This window comes from Salarias fasciatus, chromosome 5, assembly GCF_902148845.1.
Source record: "Salarias fasciatus chromosome 5, fSalaFa1.1, whole genome shotgun sequence".
NCBI lineage: Eukaryota > Metazoa > Chordata > Actinopteri > Blenniiformes > Blenniidae > Salarias > Salarias fasciatus.
The window spans coordinates 32,346,744-32,363,746 of NC_043749.1; the positions used below are offsets into that span (position 1 = coordinate 32,346,744).

The following is a 17,003-nucleotide window of genomic DNA, read 5'->3' on the forward strand; positions in this document are numbered from 1 at the left end:
ACAGCTCCGTCGTCCACAGCGGCTGTCCAGACGTTTGACCTCTGAACCGTGACCCTGCAGCAAGGTTCAGGTTTAACCACCGCCTGTGAACTATGAAACCACCGCCTGTGGACACTCTGACAGCACCGCCTGTGGACACTGGAACCACCGCCTGTGAACTCTGAAACCACCGCCTGTGGACACTGGAACCACTGCCTGTGGACACTGGAACCACCGCCTGTGGATACTGGAACCACCGCCTGTGGACACTCTGAAAGCACCGCCTGTGGACACTGGAACCACTGCCTGTGGACACTCTGAAAGCACCGCCTGTGGACACTGAAACCACCGCCTGTGAACTCTGAAACCACCGCCTGTGGACACTGGAACCACTGCCTGTGGACACTGGAACCACCGCCTGTGGATACTGGAACCACCGCCTGTGGACACTCTGAAAGCACCGCCTGTGGACACTGGAACCACCGCCTGTGGACACTGGAACCACCGCCTGTGGACACTGGAACCACCGCCTGTGAACTCTGAAAGCACCGCCTGTGGACACTGGAACCACCGCCTGTGGACACTGGAACCACCGCCTGTGAACTCTGAAACCACTGCCTGTGGACACTGGAACCACCGCCTGTGGACACTCTGAAAGCACCGCCTGTGGACACTGAAACCACCGCCTGTGGACACTGAAACCACCGCCTGTGGACACTGGAACCACTGCCTGTGGACACTCTGAAAGCACCGCCTGTGAACTCTGAAAGCACCGCCTGTGGACACACAGCCATTGTCTCAAACTCTCCATCGACTGATCAAAAGTACAATTTGACATTGTGGACACTGAACTCCAACATGGAGAGGCTGTGTGTGTGTGTGTGTGTGTGTGTGTGTGTGTGTGTGTGTCAGACTCCATTGTCTGGTTGTGTTTGTGTAGCTCTAATTAATAACTGCTTATCAGGACTCAACAATACAGTGTTTCTGCCAACACTTCCGTCCTGAATCTCACACACACACACACACACACACACACACACACACACACACACACACACACACACACACACACACACACACACACACACACACAGCTGGTGGATTTGGATTCTTTCTGTCTTCACGTTTTCAGAGACAAGTGGAGAAGATGAAGTAAATCCTGCTGACTGATCCTGTTCTTCATCAGGGAGACGTTCTTGTGGTGGAGAACCGAGGTTCCTCAGGTTCTCCAGGTTCCTCAGGTTCTTCAGGATCCTCAGGTTCTCCAGGTTCCTCAGGTTCTCCAGGTTCCTCAGGTTCTTCAGGATCTCCAGGTTCTTCAGGATCTAAAGGTTCCTCAGGTTCTTCAGGTTCTCCAGGTTCTTCAGGTTCTTCACCGCTAAAGGAGGAGGAGGAGGAGGAGGAGGAGGAGGAAGAAGAGGAGGAGGAGGAGGAGGAGGAGGAAGAGGAGGAGGAGGAGGAAGAGGAGGAGGAGGAAGAGGAGGAGGAGGAGGAGGAGGAGGAAGAGGAGGAGGAGGAGGAGGAAGAGGAGGAGGAGGAAGAGGAGGAGGAGGAGGAGGAAGAGGAGGAGGAAGAGGAGGAGGAGGAAGAGGAGGAGGAGGAGGTACCAGGATGAAGGATCCAGTGAGGAGGTTCTGCTGTCTCCTGAGAACTTCTCTTCTGACTCTCATCTCTCAGGACGTTTCTTTCGCTCTGCTCACAGCTCTCCAGCTGCTAACGCTAATGCTAATGCTAATACTAATGCTAATACTAATGCTAATGCTAATGCTAATGTTAGCGCTCAGCCTCTGTCCTCCAGTGTGGCTTCCAGCGCCGCCAACAGGAGCTCAGTGAAACAGCAACTGCTGAGGAATGCTAATGTTAGCATTCAGCTAGCAGGAGGAGCAGAAGCTGCCGGTCACCGAGGAAAGAGACTGGTTAGAGGAAGTAAAAACTAGTTAGAGGAAGTAAAGGCAACTAGTTAACTGAAGGAGGTCCAGGAGTCTGAGGAGGTTCAGGTTCACTGAAAGTCCTGATGTGTGTCTGTTAGAGCATCTTCCTCCTCTGATGTCCAGATCATAGAGCATCTTCCTCTCAGCTAATGCTAATGCTAACAGTACAGTGGTGTAGAGGTCAGTTATCAACACACCGACTAGTTAACTAGTTGACTAGTTAACTTCTCGACTGGTTGACCTTTGAGTACTGACTCCTTTTCATTCCTCTCAACATTTTCTCAGCTCATCACGAGGCTGCCTGTCCATCTGTCCCCCTGTCCTCCTGTCCATCTGTCCTCCTGTCCATCTGTCCTGCTGTCCCCCGTCCATCTGTCCCCCTGTCCTCCTGTCCATCTGTCCTCCTGTCCATCTGTCCTGCTGTCCCCCTGTCCATCTGTCCTCCTGTCCATCTGTCCTCCTGTCCATCTGTCCTGCTGTCCCCCTGTCCATCTGTCCTCCTGTCCATCTGTCCTCCTGTCCATCTGTCCTCATGTCCCTCTGTCCTCCTGTCCATCTGTCCTCCTGTCCCTCTGTCCCCCTGTCCTCCTGTCCATCTGTCCTCATGTCCCTCTGTCCCCCTGTCCTCCTGTCCCCCTGTCCTCCTGTCCATCTGTCCTCCTGTCCCCCTGTCCTCCTGTCCCCCTGTCCCTCTGTCCTCCTGTCCCTCTGTCCTCCTGTGTGGTCTCCTCCGGCTGCTGTTCTCTTCTTACAGTCCAAATGTTGAGCGGCAGATTTTCCCACCCTGCACCGGGTCAGTGAAGTAACCACAGCAGCCCGGCCCTGACCGGAGGGAGAGAGAGAGAACGAGAGAGAGACAGTGTGTGTGTGTGTGTGTGTGTGTGTGTGTGTGTGCTCAGAGGATGTTTTCCTGGCAGCCTGCTGCTCTGTGGTTTTGAATCGTTCCACATTAGAACCGTTCAGGAGAACCAGACGTGATGAAACCTGCCAGGAACTGAAGCTGCTGTTCTGAGGGGCCGCACAAGACATAACACACACATGTATCCTCCTCTCACACACACATATATTCTCCTCTCACACACACATGTATCCTCCTCTCACACACACATGTATCCTCCTCTCACACACATGTATCCTCCTCTCACACACACATATATTCTCCTCTCACACACACATGTATCCTCCTCTCACACACACATATATTCTCCTCTCACACACACATGTATCCTCCTCTCACACACACATATATTCTCCTCTCACACTCACATACATATTCTCCTTGCACACACATATATTGTCACACTTACACACACATATATTCTCCTTTAAATATATGTAGAAGAAGTATGTATGTGTTTGTGCGAGTGAGTACAGTGGAAAAGGAAGTTCATCATTTCTTGCGCTGTGATTGGCTGAGAAGCTCCAGCAGGCGGGTCCTGTTCAGACCAGTCATCATGGAGGTGTGGTGGATCTGAGGATCCTGATCCTGTGTCCGGAGCCGCAGGGGGCAGGTTCACCTGCTCCAGACTGGACTCACAGCAGGGGGGACAGAGAGAAACTCTCCAGACCTGCCGACGTCCAAGAGGCTTCAGCAGCACAAGCAGCTAACGCTAACATGCTAACACTGCAGAAGGCCCGACTGGAGGATGAGGCCCGTGGTTCTCAGCCCCTGTGCCACCATGTAAAGGGTGAAGGATGCTTTCTGTACGGATGTGATGCCTTAAGACCAGTGTTGTCACTAACGCGCTAATAATTAACGCGTTATTTTAATCTGATTACTTTCTTTCAGTAACGAGCAATCTAATGCGTTCATTTTTCCAAACAAGTAATCTGATTACAGTTAGTTTCCTGAGTGACTGCGCGTTACTATTTTGTTATTGCCTCAGAATATATTGTAACGCTCTGCGATCCACGAAGCCCCAGACGTCCCGGGTCGAGGCCAAGCAGACCATCAATCAACACAGGGCTACTGCAGCGGCCAGAACCCACGCCAACACGCTCCACTCAGCCTCTCCAACAGTCCTGAACATCACACCAACAGGCTGGCTTCAGCCACCTGTCTCATCTTAGAGCGCCACCTTCAGGAACAATGGTGCAACAGCACATTTAACTGACTTGACTCAAGAGTCATTACACGAGGATTTCTAAGGGAAAATGTTTCTCTGGCATCTGGGAGTGACGTCGCATGTCACGTTTCCCAGGGGAGGACAGAACGCCGGGTCACGTATATTAAAGGTGTCATACAGGATTTTCTAGAAAAGTCAAGCCAAACGTCTGTTACTCGCTTTTTGAAAAACGCGCATGCGCCAGACCGTCCTGCCTGCTGGACGGCTTCTCCAGAGGAAACGCCTCGATGGCTCCTCTTCTCCGGGCGTGCACGGCTCTGTTTACGGTTTCTGCGATCGGCCTCGCTCATAAAGCTTATTTTCCGAAACAGTTCCAGTTTCATGACGTCAGACCAGCCTGCAGGTGTAGCGTGTTCTACACCAGTTCCTGTTGTAAAGCCAATGAAACAGAAACAAAAAAATATGCTCATGTTTCAGGTTTGTGCACTTTCAATAAAGTATTATTTAAAGGTGCTTTAAGGAGTTTGCGCATTTTATGTGAAACAGCGCCCCCTGCAGGCCTTGGGCGTAATGCAGCTTAGTAAAAAACTCGTCCCTGTGGCTCGCGTGCACGGAAGAGGGGAACTCCTTCCTCCCTCGTTTAGTAGCGCTCAAGTGAGATTTAAGTTTCTTCTCCCTGGTGGAGTCTGTGTGGAGCTGTGGCAGTGCTAGAAGCCAGTCTGGTCTGACTTTCTGGAAGCTCCGTCCTCAGTACTGCTCAGTTGTTCTCACTAAGCATCTGGCGGAGGAATGGCAGACAAAACGAAACTTAACTCCATCAGGCCAGCCGGAGTGCGCATTACGTCATTCCTCTCAAATTCTCCCCCAAAAAACTCTGGTGCCGGACCGGCACTGCAACTTTCAAGTGACAGTTTAGCGCTGTTAGAGGTACTTGTAATGAATATGTCAGGGCTCATTGTACACATCATTAAAAATGTGTAACATATTTATGGTGGAAAATAAGTATTTTTAAAGTGGAAAAGCTCCTTAATGCACCTTTAAACAACCAGTTGTCATTCTTATGTTGAGGCAGCAAAGGGAGGAAATCGGTAAAAAGTACCGAAGTTACTTTTAAAGTAACTTAGTTACTTTGATATTGAAGTAATTAGTAAAGTAACTAGATTACCTTTTTGATGAGTAATCAGTAATCAGTAATTGGATTACCTTTTCAAGTAATCTGTGACAACACTGCTTAAGAAACAGGTAATAAAATTACATTATTAGAAAACACTTCTGATGGCTTAATGCTAACATCTATGGAAAAAAGCATTGCCATGCTAGCAGTTAGCACAACAGTCACAGAACTTACTGGAACAAATTAAAGTGAACATTTCACTTACTCAATACAAAGTACACACTCCAATGATTTCAGTAATAACTGGCATGTATGATCCTCGATCAGAAAAACACGGAAAGAAATAAAAAATTCTGACACAATGCACAGCAAGTAGCTACGGAAGCCCCAGAGGCTCAAAACGCAAATCACAAATTCATCCAGAATTTACAGATTCTCACCACTGTTTGCAAGGAGAAAAAATGTGTGTGTAAGAGTGACAATATATGTATGCGGAAGGAGAATATGTGTGTGTGTGTAAGGAGAACATCTGTGTGTGACAGCGCCAGAATGAACCATGTGTTGTGCGGCCCCTCACACACTGAGGAACCAGGACCGGCCTCCGCTCATGAAACATGAAGATAATACAGAACAGGTGCATTTCTGGGGAAATTCCAGCAGGGGGCGATGATGCTGGTTTCAAAAAGAGCCCCGGTCTCATTGGAACTCGTTCAAAAATGCTGATTTTCAGAGTTCAAATAAACATATAAAGCTCCCGGTTCCAGACCAGGTCCTGGTCTCGGTCTCTGGCTCTCCACCCTGCTGCTTCACCAGACTCTGGTTTTCACATCAATCATCTGCTGATTTTATTTTACGAGTTAAAGTTTTGCATAAATGGCCCTATCACAGCGCCTCCTCTGGTCACGTAATGCGGTCATGTGACGGGCTGGACCAATCACATTACACCTGGTTTCAAACGTTCACTATGGAGACGTCCTGCTGGACTCGCTGGAGTCTTCAGAACGGGATCTGGGACGCTGTGGGGGACGTCAGGGAAGGTCGATCCATTGTATTTACGATCTATGTGTGGAACGGAGGAACGTGTTGTCCTGGAGATTCTCCTTCCTCCCTCATCAGGAGACAAACCTCTGAAGGATCAGGAGATCATACAAACATTCTAATAGAACACGCTGACAGAACATGCTAACAGAACATGCTACATTGCTCCACTGCTCAGGTTACCAGGAAGTAACGGTTCCCGGTCCTGCTCCGTGTGACGGATCGTCACCCAGACCGTCTGTTCTTTAAATCCCCTTCACGGAGAACACGGAGAACACGGAGAACACGTTCCACACGGAGCGACTCATCATTCTGATGAATCGTGCTCAGTAGAGAAGCGGAAGCGGGAATGAAACCTCGGACTGCTGGAGGCTGGAGCCTGGAGAACCTGAGGTTCTACTGAAGCTTCGGCAGCTGATCCGTGGTTCCACCTCTGTCCTGGAACCATCGGTGAACCATCATCGTTCCCCCTGAGACCTGGAACCGGGAAGAGGATGCGCAGAATGCGCCGAAGAAGCAGAACCGAGGATGATTCTCAGAACGACAACCAGATGAAGGCTGGCGTGCAAACGGAACCGGGATCAAACGGGCCGCCGCTGAGAACATTCTGCACGCTCATTCCACGGACGCATCCGGAACGTCGTAAAGCGGCCCGGAACGGATCGGAACAGGCAGCCGGGTCCAAACTCAGGAACATCAAAGAGGCGGAACCTGGAGGAGGAACGCAGAGTCCGGGACCCGGGGGAGGAGTTCTGAAGAACGGCCGGGTTCTGCTGGTTCCTGCTCGGCTGGTCCGGAGCTCTTCAGAACCCTCCGATCCGATCAGCACCCAGACGGTCCGTTCAGCTGCCAGGCAGCTTGGGAACGTCTCAGACCGCAACCCCGGTTCCCCCCGGAACAAACCCCGGTTCCCCCCGGAACAAACCCCCGTTCCCCCAAGAACAAACCCCGGTTCCCCCCGGAACAAACCCCAGTTCCCCCAAGAACAAACCCCGGTTCCCCCCGGAACAAACCCCAGTTCCCCCAAGAACAATACCCGGTTTCCCCTGGAACAAACCCCGGTTCCCCCCGGAACAAACCCCGGTTCCCCCCGGAACAGGCAGCCGGTCAGAGGAGAACTGGCGGGACGGGTCGGAACGTCTCGTCTGTTTGACCCGCGGATCGGACAGGATCCAGTCTGCAGTCTGTCGGTTCTCCGTCAAGAACCAGGAAACTGATTCAGCTCCAACAAACAGAACAGCGCTCGATGTTCGATCTGCAAACCAGAACCTCTGTTCTACGAACCAGAACCTCGATTCTATGAGTCAGAACCTTCTTCATAACTCCAGAACCTCCCTCTTTTCTTTTTTTTCACACTTCATTTATTGAACTTTTTGCAACAAAACCTGAGAAAAAAACACAAAAACATATAGATATAGTACTGCAATGAGGAAGAACTCTACTGCACCCCCCCAACACACACACACACAAAGAGGTAGAGAAAAGACAAAAAGGTGGGGTGGGAGGGAATAAGTTTAAAAAGAGAAAATAAAGAAGATATCTATGACAAAGGGGAGCTAACGTCTGACCGTCCTCCAAGGATTTGAAAATATTTAAGGAATGAATGAATGAATGAATGAATATACGGACGGATCCCGTGTTACATGAAATGTCCTCACGGCTCGCCATCCTGCTTCTCAGCTCCTCAGGTTTAAGATTCCACAGCTCCTCTCAGGTCCAGCGGTCTGGTGAAGGAGGATGAGGAGGATGAAGAGGATGAAGAAGATGAGGAGGATGAAGAGGATGAAGAAGATGAGGAGGGTGAGGAGGGTGAGGAGGATGAGAGATGGAGGGTGAGGATGAAGAAGATGAGGAGGGTGAGGAGGATGAAGAAGATGAGGAGGGAGGAGGATGAAGAAGATGAGGAGGATGAGGAGGGTGAGGAGGATGAAGAAGATGAGGAGGATGAGGAGGGTGAGGAGGATGAGGAGGATGAAGAAGATGAGGGTGAGGAGGGTGAGGAGGATGAAGAAGATGAGGAGGGTGAGGAGGGTGAGGAGGATGAAGAAGATGAGGAGGGTGAGGAGGGTGAGGAAGGTGAGGAGGGTGAGGAGGGTGAGGAGGATGAAGAAGATGAGGAGGGTGAGGAGGATGAAGAAGATGAGGAGGATGAGGAGGGTGAGGAGGACGAAGAAGATGAGGAGGATGAGGAGGGTGAGGAGGATGAGGAGGATGAAGAAGATGAGGAGGGTGAGGAGGGTGAAGAGGATGAAGAGGATGAAGAGGATGAGGAAAGTGAGGAAGGTGAGGAGGGTGAGGAGGTTTCTGATGAAGCAGAGTCATTCTGCGGCGAGCCGGGCCTAAACGCTGGAGCGCTGTGTGAGGGGGACACAGTGAGGGGGACACAGTGAGGGGGACACAGTGAGGAGGACACAGTGAGGAGGACACAGTGAGGAGGACACAGTGAGGAGGACACAGTGAGGAGGACACAGTGAGGGGGACACAGTGAGGGGGACACAGTGAGGGGGACACAGTGAGGAGGACACAGTGAGGAGGACACTGAAGACTGCTGACAGCATCAGTCCTGCTCAGTGTCTGAAGACGTGAGTCCAGAATGGACTGGGTTGAGGACGGAGCCGGATCGTCCCTGGTCTGTGGAGACGCTCTGCAGCCTGGCGGCGGTCAAACCGACGCTGAAACAGTTTGCAGCGAATGAATCTGAGCCGGAGCTCCGGAGACGAGGAGGACGTGAGCCGGACAGACCCGGACAGCAGAGACATGCCGCCTGGCCGCTGGTCCACAGACAAGGTGTCTCATAATGTCTCTGGGACAGTTTCTTGTCCCTGACCTGAAGAAGCGAAGGAGGAGGTGATTTGGGAGGAGGGAACAGCAGAACCTGCTCCAGTGAGGAACCGCTCCGAGTCTCTGGGAACGCCGACACAGATCCTGACAGGACGGGCGGACCGCGCCGTGTCCTCCGCCGCCGCCACGTTTCAAGAAACCAAGGCAACTGGGCAACCTGCCAAGAGCAACCGAGAGACGGCAGCACAGAACCCGGCCTCTCCTGCAGATACCCGGCCGGGGAGGGAACCCGGCCAGCGGCACCGCGGCACCGCGACAGCAGAACCTCCTCCGTCAAGACTGGTTCTCAAACTCTGGCTGCTCCACCGTCACACAGGACGCCTGAAATGACTCCATCCAGGGTCACAAAGAGCGAGTCAGTGAGGAGCAGAGCGGGGAGCACATGGAGCCTGGGAGGAGCGGCCATCTTGACCCCACCCACCAGAGGAAGAGGCCGGGCCGGGCCGGGCCGGGTCGGACCAGGCCAGGCTGGGTCAGACCAGGCCGGGTCGGACCAGGCCAGGCCGGGCCAGGCCGGGTCGGGCCGGGCCGGGTCGGACCGGGCCAGGCTGGGTCAGACCGGGCCGGGTCGGACCGGGCCTGTGCCTGAAATCCCCTTCATTCGCCTCCATAAGGGGGGAAAGTTAGAACCATAAAAGAACCTGCTTCATACACAACAGAACCTCCTTTATGCACTCCAGAACCTCTGCGGCTCAGAACCAGCTGACGCGTCCTGGTGTGTGTGTGTGTGTGTGTGTGTGTGTGTGTGTGTGTGTGTGTGTGTGTGTGTGTGTGTGTGTGTGTGTGTGTGGAGGTTCTAGGTCACGTTCCTCAGCAGTGACGCTTCATCATCATCACAACAGCAGCAGGAGCGGCGACACGGAACCCAAGAACAATGACACACAGCAGGCAGGAAAACAACACACACAAGACACACACACACACACACACACACACACACACAAACACACACACACACACACAGCCGGCAGGAAGCTGCTGTCCCACACACAGACTGTACAGCCGGGGGTTAAACTCCATAACAGGAAGGAAAAAAGACAATGGAGGGAGGATTACTCACACACACACACACACACACACACACACACACACACACACACACACACACACACACACACACGCACAGTCTTGTATTTCTATCCTTGTGGGGACCGTCCATTGACTCCCATTCATGTCTAGCCCCTAACCCTGACCCTTACCCTAACCCTAACCCACACCACAACAAAGCCTAACCCTAAAGAAATGTTTTTGCACTTTTACTTTTTTCAGTAACAACAACATGGTCAAGAAAACACTGTTTCTCCTACTAAGGTCCCCACAAGGCACGTCGTTCCACGTTTTGCTATCCTTGTGGGGACATTTGGCCCCAACAAGGATAGAAATACGAGAACACACACACACACACACACACACACACACACACACACACACACACACACACACACTCCTCAGGTTGGTTGTTTTCAGGGAAACAGTTAAAAGCTTCATCATGTGGAGCAGAAAGGAGAAAAAGATTCATCTGAGAAAACAGCAGCAGAGACAAGAGGCTGAGAACACACACACACACACACACTGACACACCGACACACACACTGACACACACACTGACACACACTGACACACCGACACACACACCGACACACACACTGACACACACTGACACACACCGACACACACACTGACACACACTGACACACACTGACACACACACTGACACACACTGACACACACTGACACACACCAACACACACCGACACACACACTGACACACACCGACACACACACCGACACACACCGACACACACCGACACACACTGACACACACACTGACAACACTGACACACACTGACACACACTGACACACACTGACACACACACAACACTCCGATACCAAGACCGACTGACGCCGCACCAGAAGAGTTTTAATTTTGAATCCATTTGAAATGAAACATTCACTGATCCTGTTCCTGGACATGATCACTGTGTGTGTGTGTGTGTGTGTGTGTGTGTGTGTGTGTGTGTGTGTGTGTGTGTGTGTGTGTGTGTGTGTGTGTGTGTGTGTGTGTGTGTGTGTGTGTGTGTCTGACTGATGGTGTGGTTTTGTTCTTTTGTGTTTTTACTGTTCAGATCGTTGTGCTGTCCCCCATGAATCTGAAAAGAGCTTTACATCCTGGTCCTGCTCCTGATCATAGTCCTGGTTCTGGTCCTGGTCCTGGTCCTGGTCCTGTTCCTGGTCCTGGTCCTGCTCCTGATCATAGTCCTGGTCCTGGTCCTGGTCCTGATCCCGGTCCTGATCAGCTGTTCTTTTCTCAGTGACTTCATGAAAACAAACCGTCCAATCAGAGTCATTAATCGTTTCCTTTCAGACGGAACCAGCTGAGTTCTGGAACCTTCCTGAACATCTGGACAAAGCCTCAGCAGGGGTCCTCAGCCCGGTCCAGAACGGGCCGCCGTGGCTTCTGGTTTCTGTTCCAACCAACCTGGAGCAGATCAGACTCCGCCCACTTCCTCAGGCGACTGCACCTGTGCGCCTGGCGGAACAGCTGGAGTCCAGTGTTCTCTCGCTTGGTTGGAACAAAAACCAGCAGCCAAAGCGGCTCTTTCTGGACCAGTTTGGAGACCCCTGCCTCGGCAGGCCCCCCTGGACCCGGATCAGTCGAATCCGGGTCCCTCTGCAGGTCTAATCGGTGTGGAGGGAACCCTTCCTGCAGAACGTCTCCGGCCTGGACCAGCGGAACGTCTCCGGCCTGGACCAGAGGAACGTCTCCGGCCTGGACCAGAGGAACGTCTCCGGCCTGGACCAGAGGAACGTCTCCGGCCTGGACCAGCGGAACGTCTCCGGCCTGGACCAGAGGAACGTCTCCGGCCTGGACCAGAGGAACGTCTCCGGCCTGGACCAGCGGAACGTCTCCGGCCTGGACCAGAGGAACGTCTCCGGCCTGGAACAGCGGAACGTCTCCGGCCTGGACAAGAGGAACGTCTCCGGCCTGGAACAGCGGAACGTCTCCGGCCTGGACCAGCGGAACGTCTCCGGCCTGGACCAGAGGAACGTCTCCGGCCTGGACCAGCGGAACGTCTCCGGCCTGGACCAGAGGAACGTCTCCGGCCTGGACCAGCGGAACGTCTCCGGCCTGGACACGTTTAAAAACCCTCAAAGTTCCACTGAACCCTGAAAACTCCTCAAATCCACCAAACTTCTCTCAACATCTGAATGTCAGCTACACTCTACAAGACTCTGCTCCTGGTCCTGGTCCTGGTCCAGGTCCTGGTCCTGGTCCTGCTCCTGCTCCTGGTCCTGGTCTCCACAGTAACTCCACACATGCTCTTTTAAAGGAACAATTAGAATAAAAATGAAGGTTTTCTCCTGAACTCGGAGCTTTGAGCTCAAAATCTCCACAGCAGAAACTAAATCAACCCAGACATCCAGATGTTCTGATGAGGCTCCTCCAGAAACACCTGTTAGGTCAAAGTTCACTGAACCAATCCGACCCCCCAGAGGTCCTGGAAACCTCCAGAGTCCATCAGTCCTCCACAGAGGAAACACACCACCTCGTTTCAAACATACAGGTGAGAGGAGGAACGTGGAGAACAGAGGATTCCAATAAACTGAAGTCAAACCAGAGAGAAGCTTCCCTTCAGAGCAGCATCAGGAGTCCAGAAACAAACCGTCCAAGACTCACCAGATCCCCCTGGGTCCTGGAGGTCCTGGAGAAGCTGAGGTTCTGGAGGTCCTGAAAGTTCTAGGGGTCCTGAAGGTCCTCGGCCCGCTGGGGGTCCCGGTGGTCCTGGATCAGATGCAGTGGACTCTGTCCGGTCGCCCTCTCTCCGGAGCGCACTGACTGAACTGACAGACCGTGAACGCAGCACCTCCTCCGCTGCGCTGCGTGATGCGTTCAAAGACCGCTCGGTAACATCCAACACCATCCAACACGCTCGCTTGTAAAGAAACACAAAACAAACAGCAGATTACGCCTCATATGTTCCGTTACTTTGTGATTTCAGACCGGAAACGTGTTTATTAACGTTATATTATGAGAGTCAGTGCGTTCGATTAAGCTGTCTTTCTGCTTTTCTTCTTCTTTACAGTTTTTACCTAAATTGAGGATAACTGAGTCAAAGTTCTGACCTGCAGTAAAGTCTTCTCCACGCTGAAGCTGGAAAAGTAATCAGATTACAGCAGTAGAGCTGGATGATAAACCCCGAAATAAAATCATTTCAATCGTTGGTGATGACTGATCTGCTTTCAAAACACTGACAGACTCCAGTTTAGGTAAAATACACACTGAATAACACAAAAAGTTCAAGTTATACTTTATGAACAAAACTTAATTTGTACTTAAAAAATGTTTATTTTATTTTTTACTTCAGCTAGAAAGAATAAAGACAGTTGTTTGGCCAACTGTGGCTCTTTTGAAGTTATTTCTTTTATTACATTTAAAATGTTAAGTTGTATTATTATTATTGTTGTTATTGTTATTATTGTTGTTGTTGTTGTTATTAACATTTGACTGTATAATAAAAAGCAGCGACCGTAACGTTACAGCGTTAGTTGTAATCACATTCAATAAGAGTTGCTCACTCTTCAGTCCTCTGTTTTCCAACAGCCCAGGACGTCATTAAACACACCGCCGCCTGTCGTCCACGTGCTGATGCACAGCGCCCTCCTGTGGTCGTGGGTGAGCAGCACATTCAAGAAATAAGTTGTAAGGCTGGAGGACAGGAGAGGAGCTCAGCTGGAGGCTTCCTGCAGAGGCAGAGTCTCACCAGCAGGAGAACCGGGCCAGGGTTCTGTTCAGAACCAGGCTGAATACTGATCCTCACCAGCAGAAGAACCGGGCCAGGGTTCTGTCAATGTCAGTCCAACCAGGTTCTGTTCCAGGCCTGAAACGTTCTGTTACTAAACCTCCTAAAAAGACCCCCTTGATCCAGACCAGCATCCAACCCTCCCGTTTTTTCTGCAGTCCTGGAGAAAGATTCTGGAAAAACCACCGACTACAGTCGTTTCAGTGGTTCTAGAGCTCCTCACAGACCAGAGACCAGGTTCTAGAGCTCCTCACAGACAGCTCTCGTGAAAGTTACTGATGATCTTCTCACGGCCTCTGACCTGGAAATACTTCAGACCAGAACCAGAACCACTGAGGGAACCTGGAGTTCCTTCCTGAGTGTTTGTTACATTTCTCAAACAGTCACGGATGGAGTTTTTCTGAGGTTGTCACACACCGACTGTCTTTGGCTGTTTCCACAGATTTGTGGGCGGAGCCAAAGGAGCCACACCTGTAAAAAAAGGTGCGTTCATGATGGCAAAGCCAGAGGTAGGCGGAGCTAGACGAAGCAGACCACGCCGTGGGGCGGAGTTATCAGTCAGCCTCCAACTCGGACAGCCCTGTGTTCTCCATGTTTGTGTTTCTCATGACTCCCACCGTGGGGGGTGTTTACAGGCCCGGCGTCAGGGGGTCACTAGCCCCCCCCCCCCCCCCCCCCCCCCCCCCCCCCCCCCCCCGCCTGTGCCTCCATGCCCCCCCTGCCTGTCAGAGGGGTAATTTTTTTTCTTATTAGAAACAAAAGAATTCATAATTTCTTTTGTGTGTCACGTTGTGTTAATTCATATTCAGTTAACTGAAATAAATGAAATGTAAAAACAAAATAATTTTAAGTTACATTTTGGCATCTTTCATGTGACGCGCCCGTGCTGCTGCAAGTGCAGACCAGGCATCAAGGGGGGGCAGACTGCCTCGCCCCCTCTGTCAAAAAAAAAAAAAAAGTTTTCAGTCTACTATGTGCTTAAAAAACAACAGAAAACGACGCCTCTGATCTGTGGATTCTGTTTTTGTGTTGCTCCGTTACTTTTTGCCCCCCCCCCACACTGGGCTGGAGCCGGGACTGGGTGTTTATTTATGCAAATAAAGCCTGTTGTCATCAAACTGATGAGGAGAGGGCTGGGGTCCGATCCCCGGCCGGTCTGAACCAGAGCGCTGGGCCAGGCAGCGGTGAGTTGCTCTGAGCAGCTCACAGCGGCTCCTCTGTGGCTAATGTTCTACTGTGATAACTTCTTTTTCTGTGTCAATGGCAGCAAAGTTTCAGGTTTCAGAACAAGTCGCGAGTTGAGAACAATCGTAACAGGTCCCACTCACAGGAGGGGGCACACATTAGACCTCGTCATCACCGACTCCCTCCCACTCACAGATCTTGAGGTCTATGATATTGGTGTTTCTGATCACTCAGCTGTTACTTTCAGAGTCCCCAAAAGATCATTTCTCGCTAAACCCAGGCACCAGATCACCTTCAGAAACATTAAAAGCATTGATTCTGCTTCCTTCTGTTCTCATCTACAACAGCTTTCCCCCTCTTCATTTTCAACTGTCAGTAACTTAATGGACTTCTACAATTCATCTCTCACCTCTATCCTGGACACTCATTCCCCGCTCAAAACAGACAGTAACCTTCTCCCGCTCTGCTCCACGGTTCACAAATGAGCTGAGACTGATGGAGCGATCCGGCCGTCCTGGAGCTGCCTACAGAACATCTGGCCTGACGGTGCGTCAGCTGGCTTACCGGGAACATCGCAGATCATATGCAGAAGCCCTCCAAGGCCAGGTCAGACCACCGCTCCGCCCTCATCAACAGTAGCCCAGGTAGCTCCAAACAACTGTTTTCTACAATCAGCCATATTCTCAAACCGCAAATCACTCCTTATCACAAACACACAGATGCAAACTGCAACCGGTTTCTTGACTTCTTCACCACAAAAATTGCCGACATCCGCTCCTCTCTTTCGCCTTCAAACAGCTCCTCCACTGACGTTCCTTCAACACCAGTTACACAACACTTATCACACTTTACGCCTTCAACGCAGCAGGAGGTCGAGGAAATCATCTGCAAATCCAAACCCTCCACCTGCCCCCTCCACCCTCTCCCATCCCCTCTGCTCAAAGTTTACAATCAATCCATCAGCCATCTCATAACAAAAATCATAAATGACTCATTGGCAAAAGGAATCGTCCCACCCACACTCAAACCTGCCGTCATAAAACCTCTTCTCAAAAAACCCACATTAGACCCTGAGCCCCTGTCAAACTACAGACCAGTCTCAAACCTTCCATTCATTTCCAAACTCCTAGAAAAAGTTGTTTCCTCCCAGCTGCATCATCATCTCAAAAGCAATAATCTCTACGAAAAATTTCAATCTGGTTTCCGCCCCTCCCACAGTACAGAGACTGAACTCATCAGAGTTACAGACGACCTGATGATGGCCTCTGGTTCTGGTTCCACTTCCCTCCTCATCCTCCTCCACCTCTCTGCTGCGTTTGATACAGTCGACCACAACGTCCTCCTTCACCGTCTCCAGCACTACCTCGGTCTCACTGGTCCTGCCCTCCACTGGCTTCACTCCTACCTCACTGATAGGACGGAGTACGTGGCTCTGGGGGAGGCAAAATCCAGACCGCACACCGTCACTTGTGGGGTCCCCCAGGGCTCCGTACTCGGTCCTTCCCTCTTTACCATATACATGCTTCCCCTTGGTTGTGTCGTCAACAAGCATGCAATAAACTTCCATTGCTATGCTGACGACACACAACTCTACATCAAAATTTCATCCAACAGCTCTCCTGCCCCCTCTGTCCCCCCCCTCAGCTCCTGTCTGGAGGATGTAGGGGCGTGGATGAGTCAAAACTTCCTGCAGCTTAACGGTTTAAGAACAGAAGCCATTCAAACCGGTCCTCCTCATCAACTCCGCTCCTCTCCTCTCACCTCTGTTTCATTCCTTGGTCTCTCCATCCCCCTCTCTCCCTCTGTTACAAACCTTGGGGTTCAGTTTGACCCCCACCTCTCTTTTGACAATCATGTCGCCTCCATTTGCAAAACATCCTTCTTCCACCTTCGTAACATTTCCAGACTACGTTCCTCCCTCTCCCTCCCTGCTGCAGAGAAGCTTGTCCACGCCTTTGTTTCCTCCAGGCTGGACTGCTGTAACGCCTCCTCACTGGGATCTCTGGCAGGAGCCTCCAGAAGCTCCAGTATGTACAGAACAGCGCT

At 51.4% G+C, this 17,003-nt stretch overlaps 1 protein-coding gene across 2 annotated transcripts in view; it reads right to left on the reverse strand.

Annotated features, from left to right (window-relative positions):
* The window catches only part of LOC115388132 (semaphorin-3D), a 40,886-nt gene extending 28,093 nt beyond the window's left edge, over window positions 1-12,793 (reverse strand). For both annotated transcript variants that reach the window (XM_030091075.1, XM_030091074.1), the window contains exon 1: window positions 12,650-12,793. The gene's annotated coding sequence lies outside the window, so the exon portion shown is untranslated. The remainder of the gene's footprint in view (window positions 1-12,649) is intronic.
* Window positions 12,794-17,003: the final 4,210 nt, after the last annotated feature.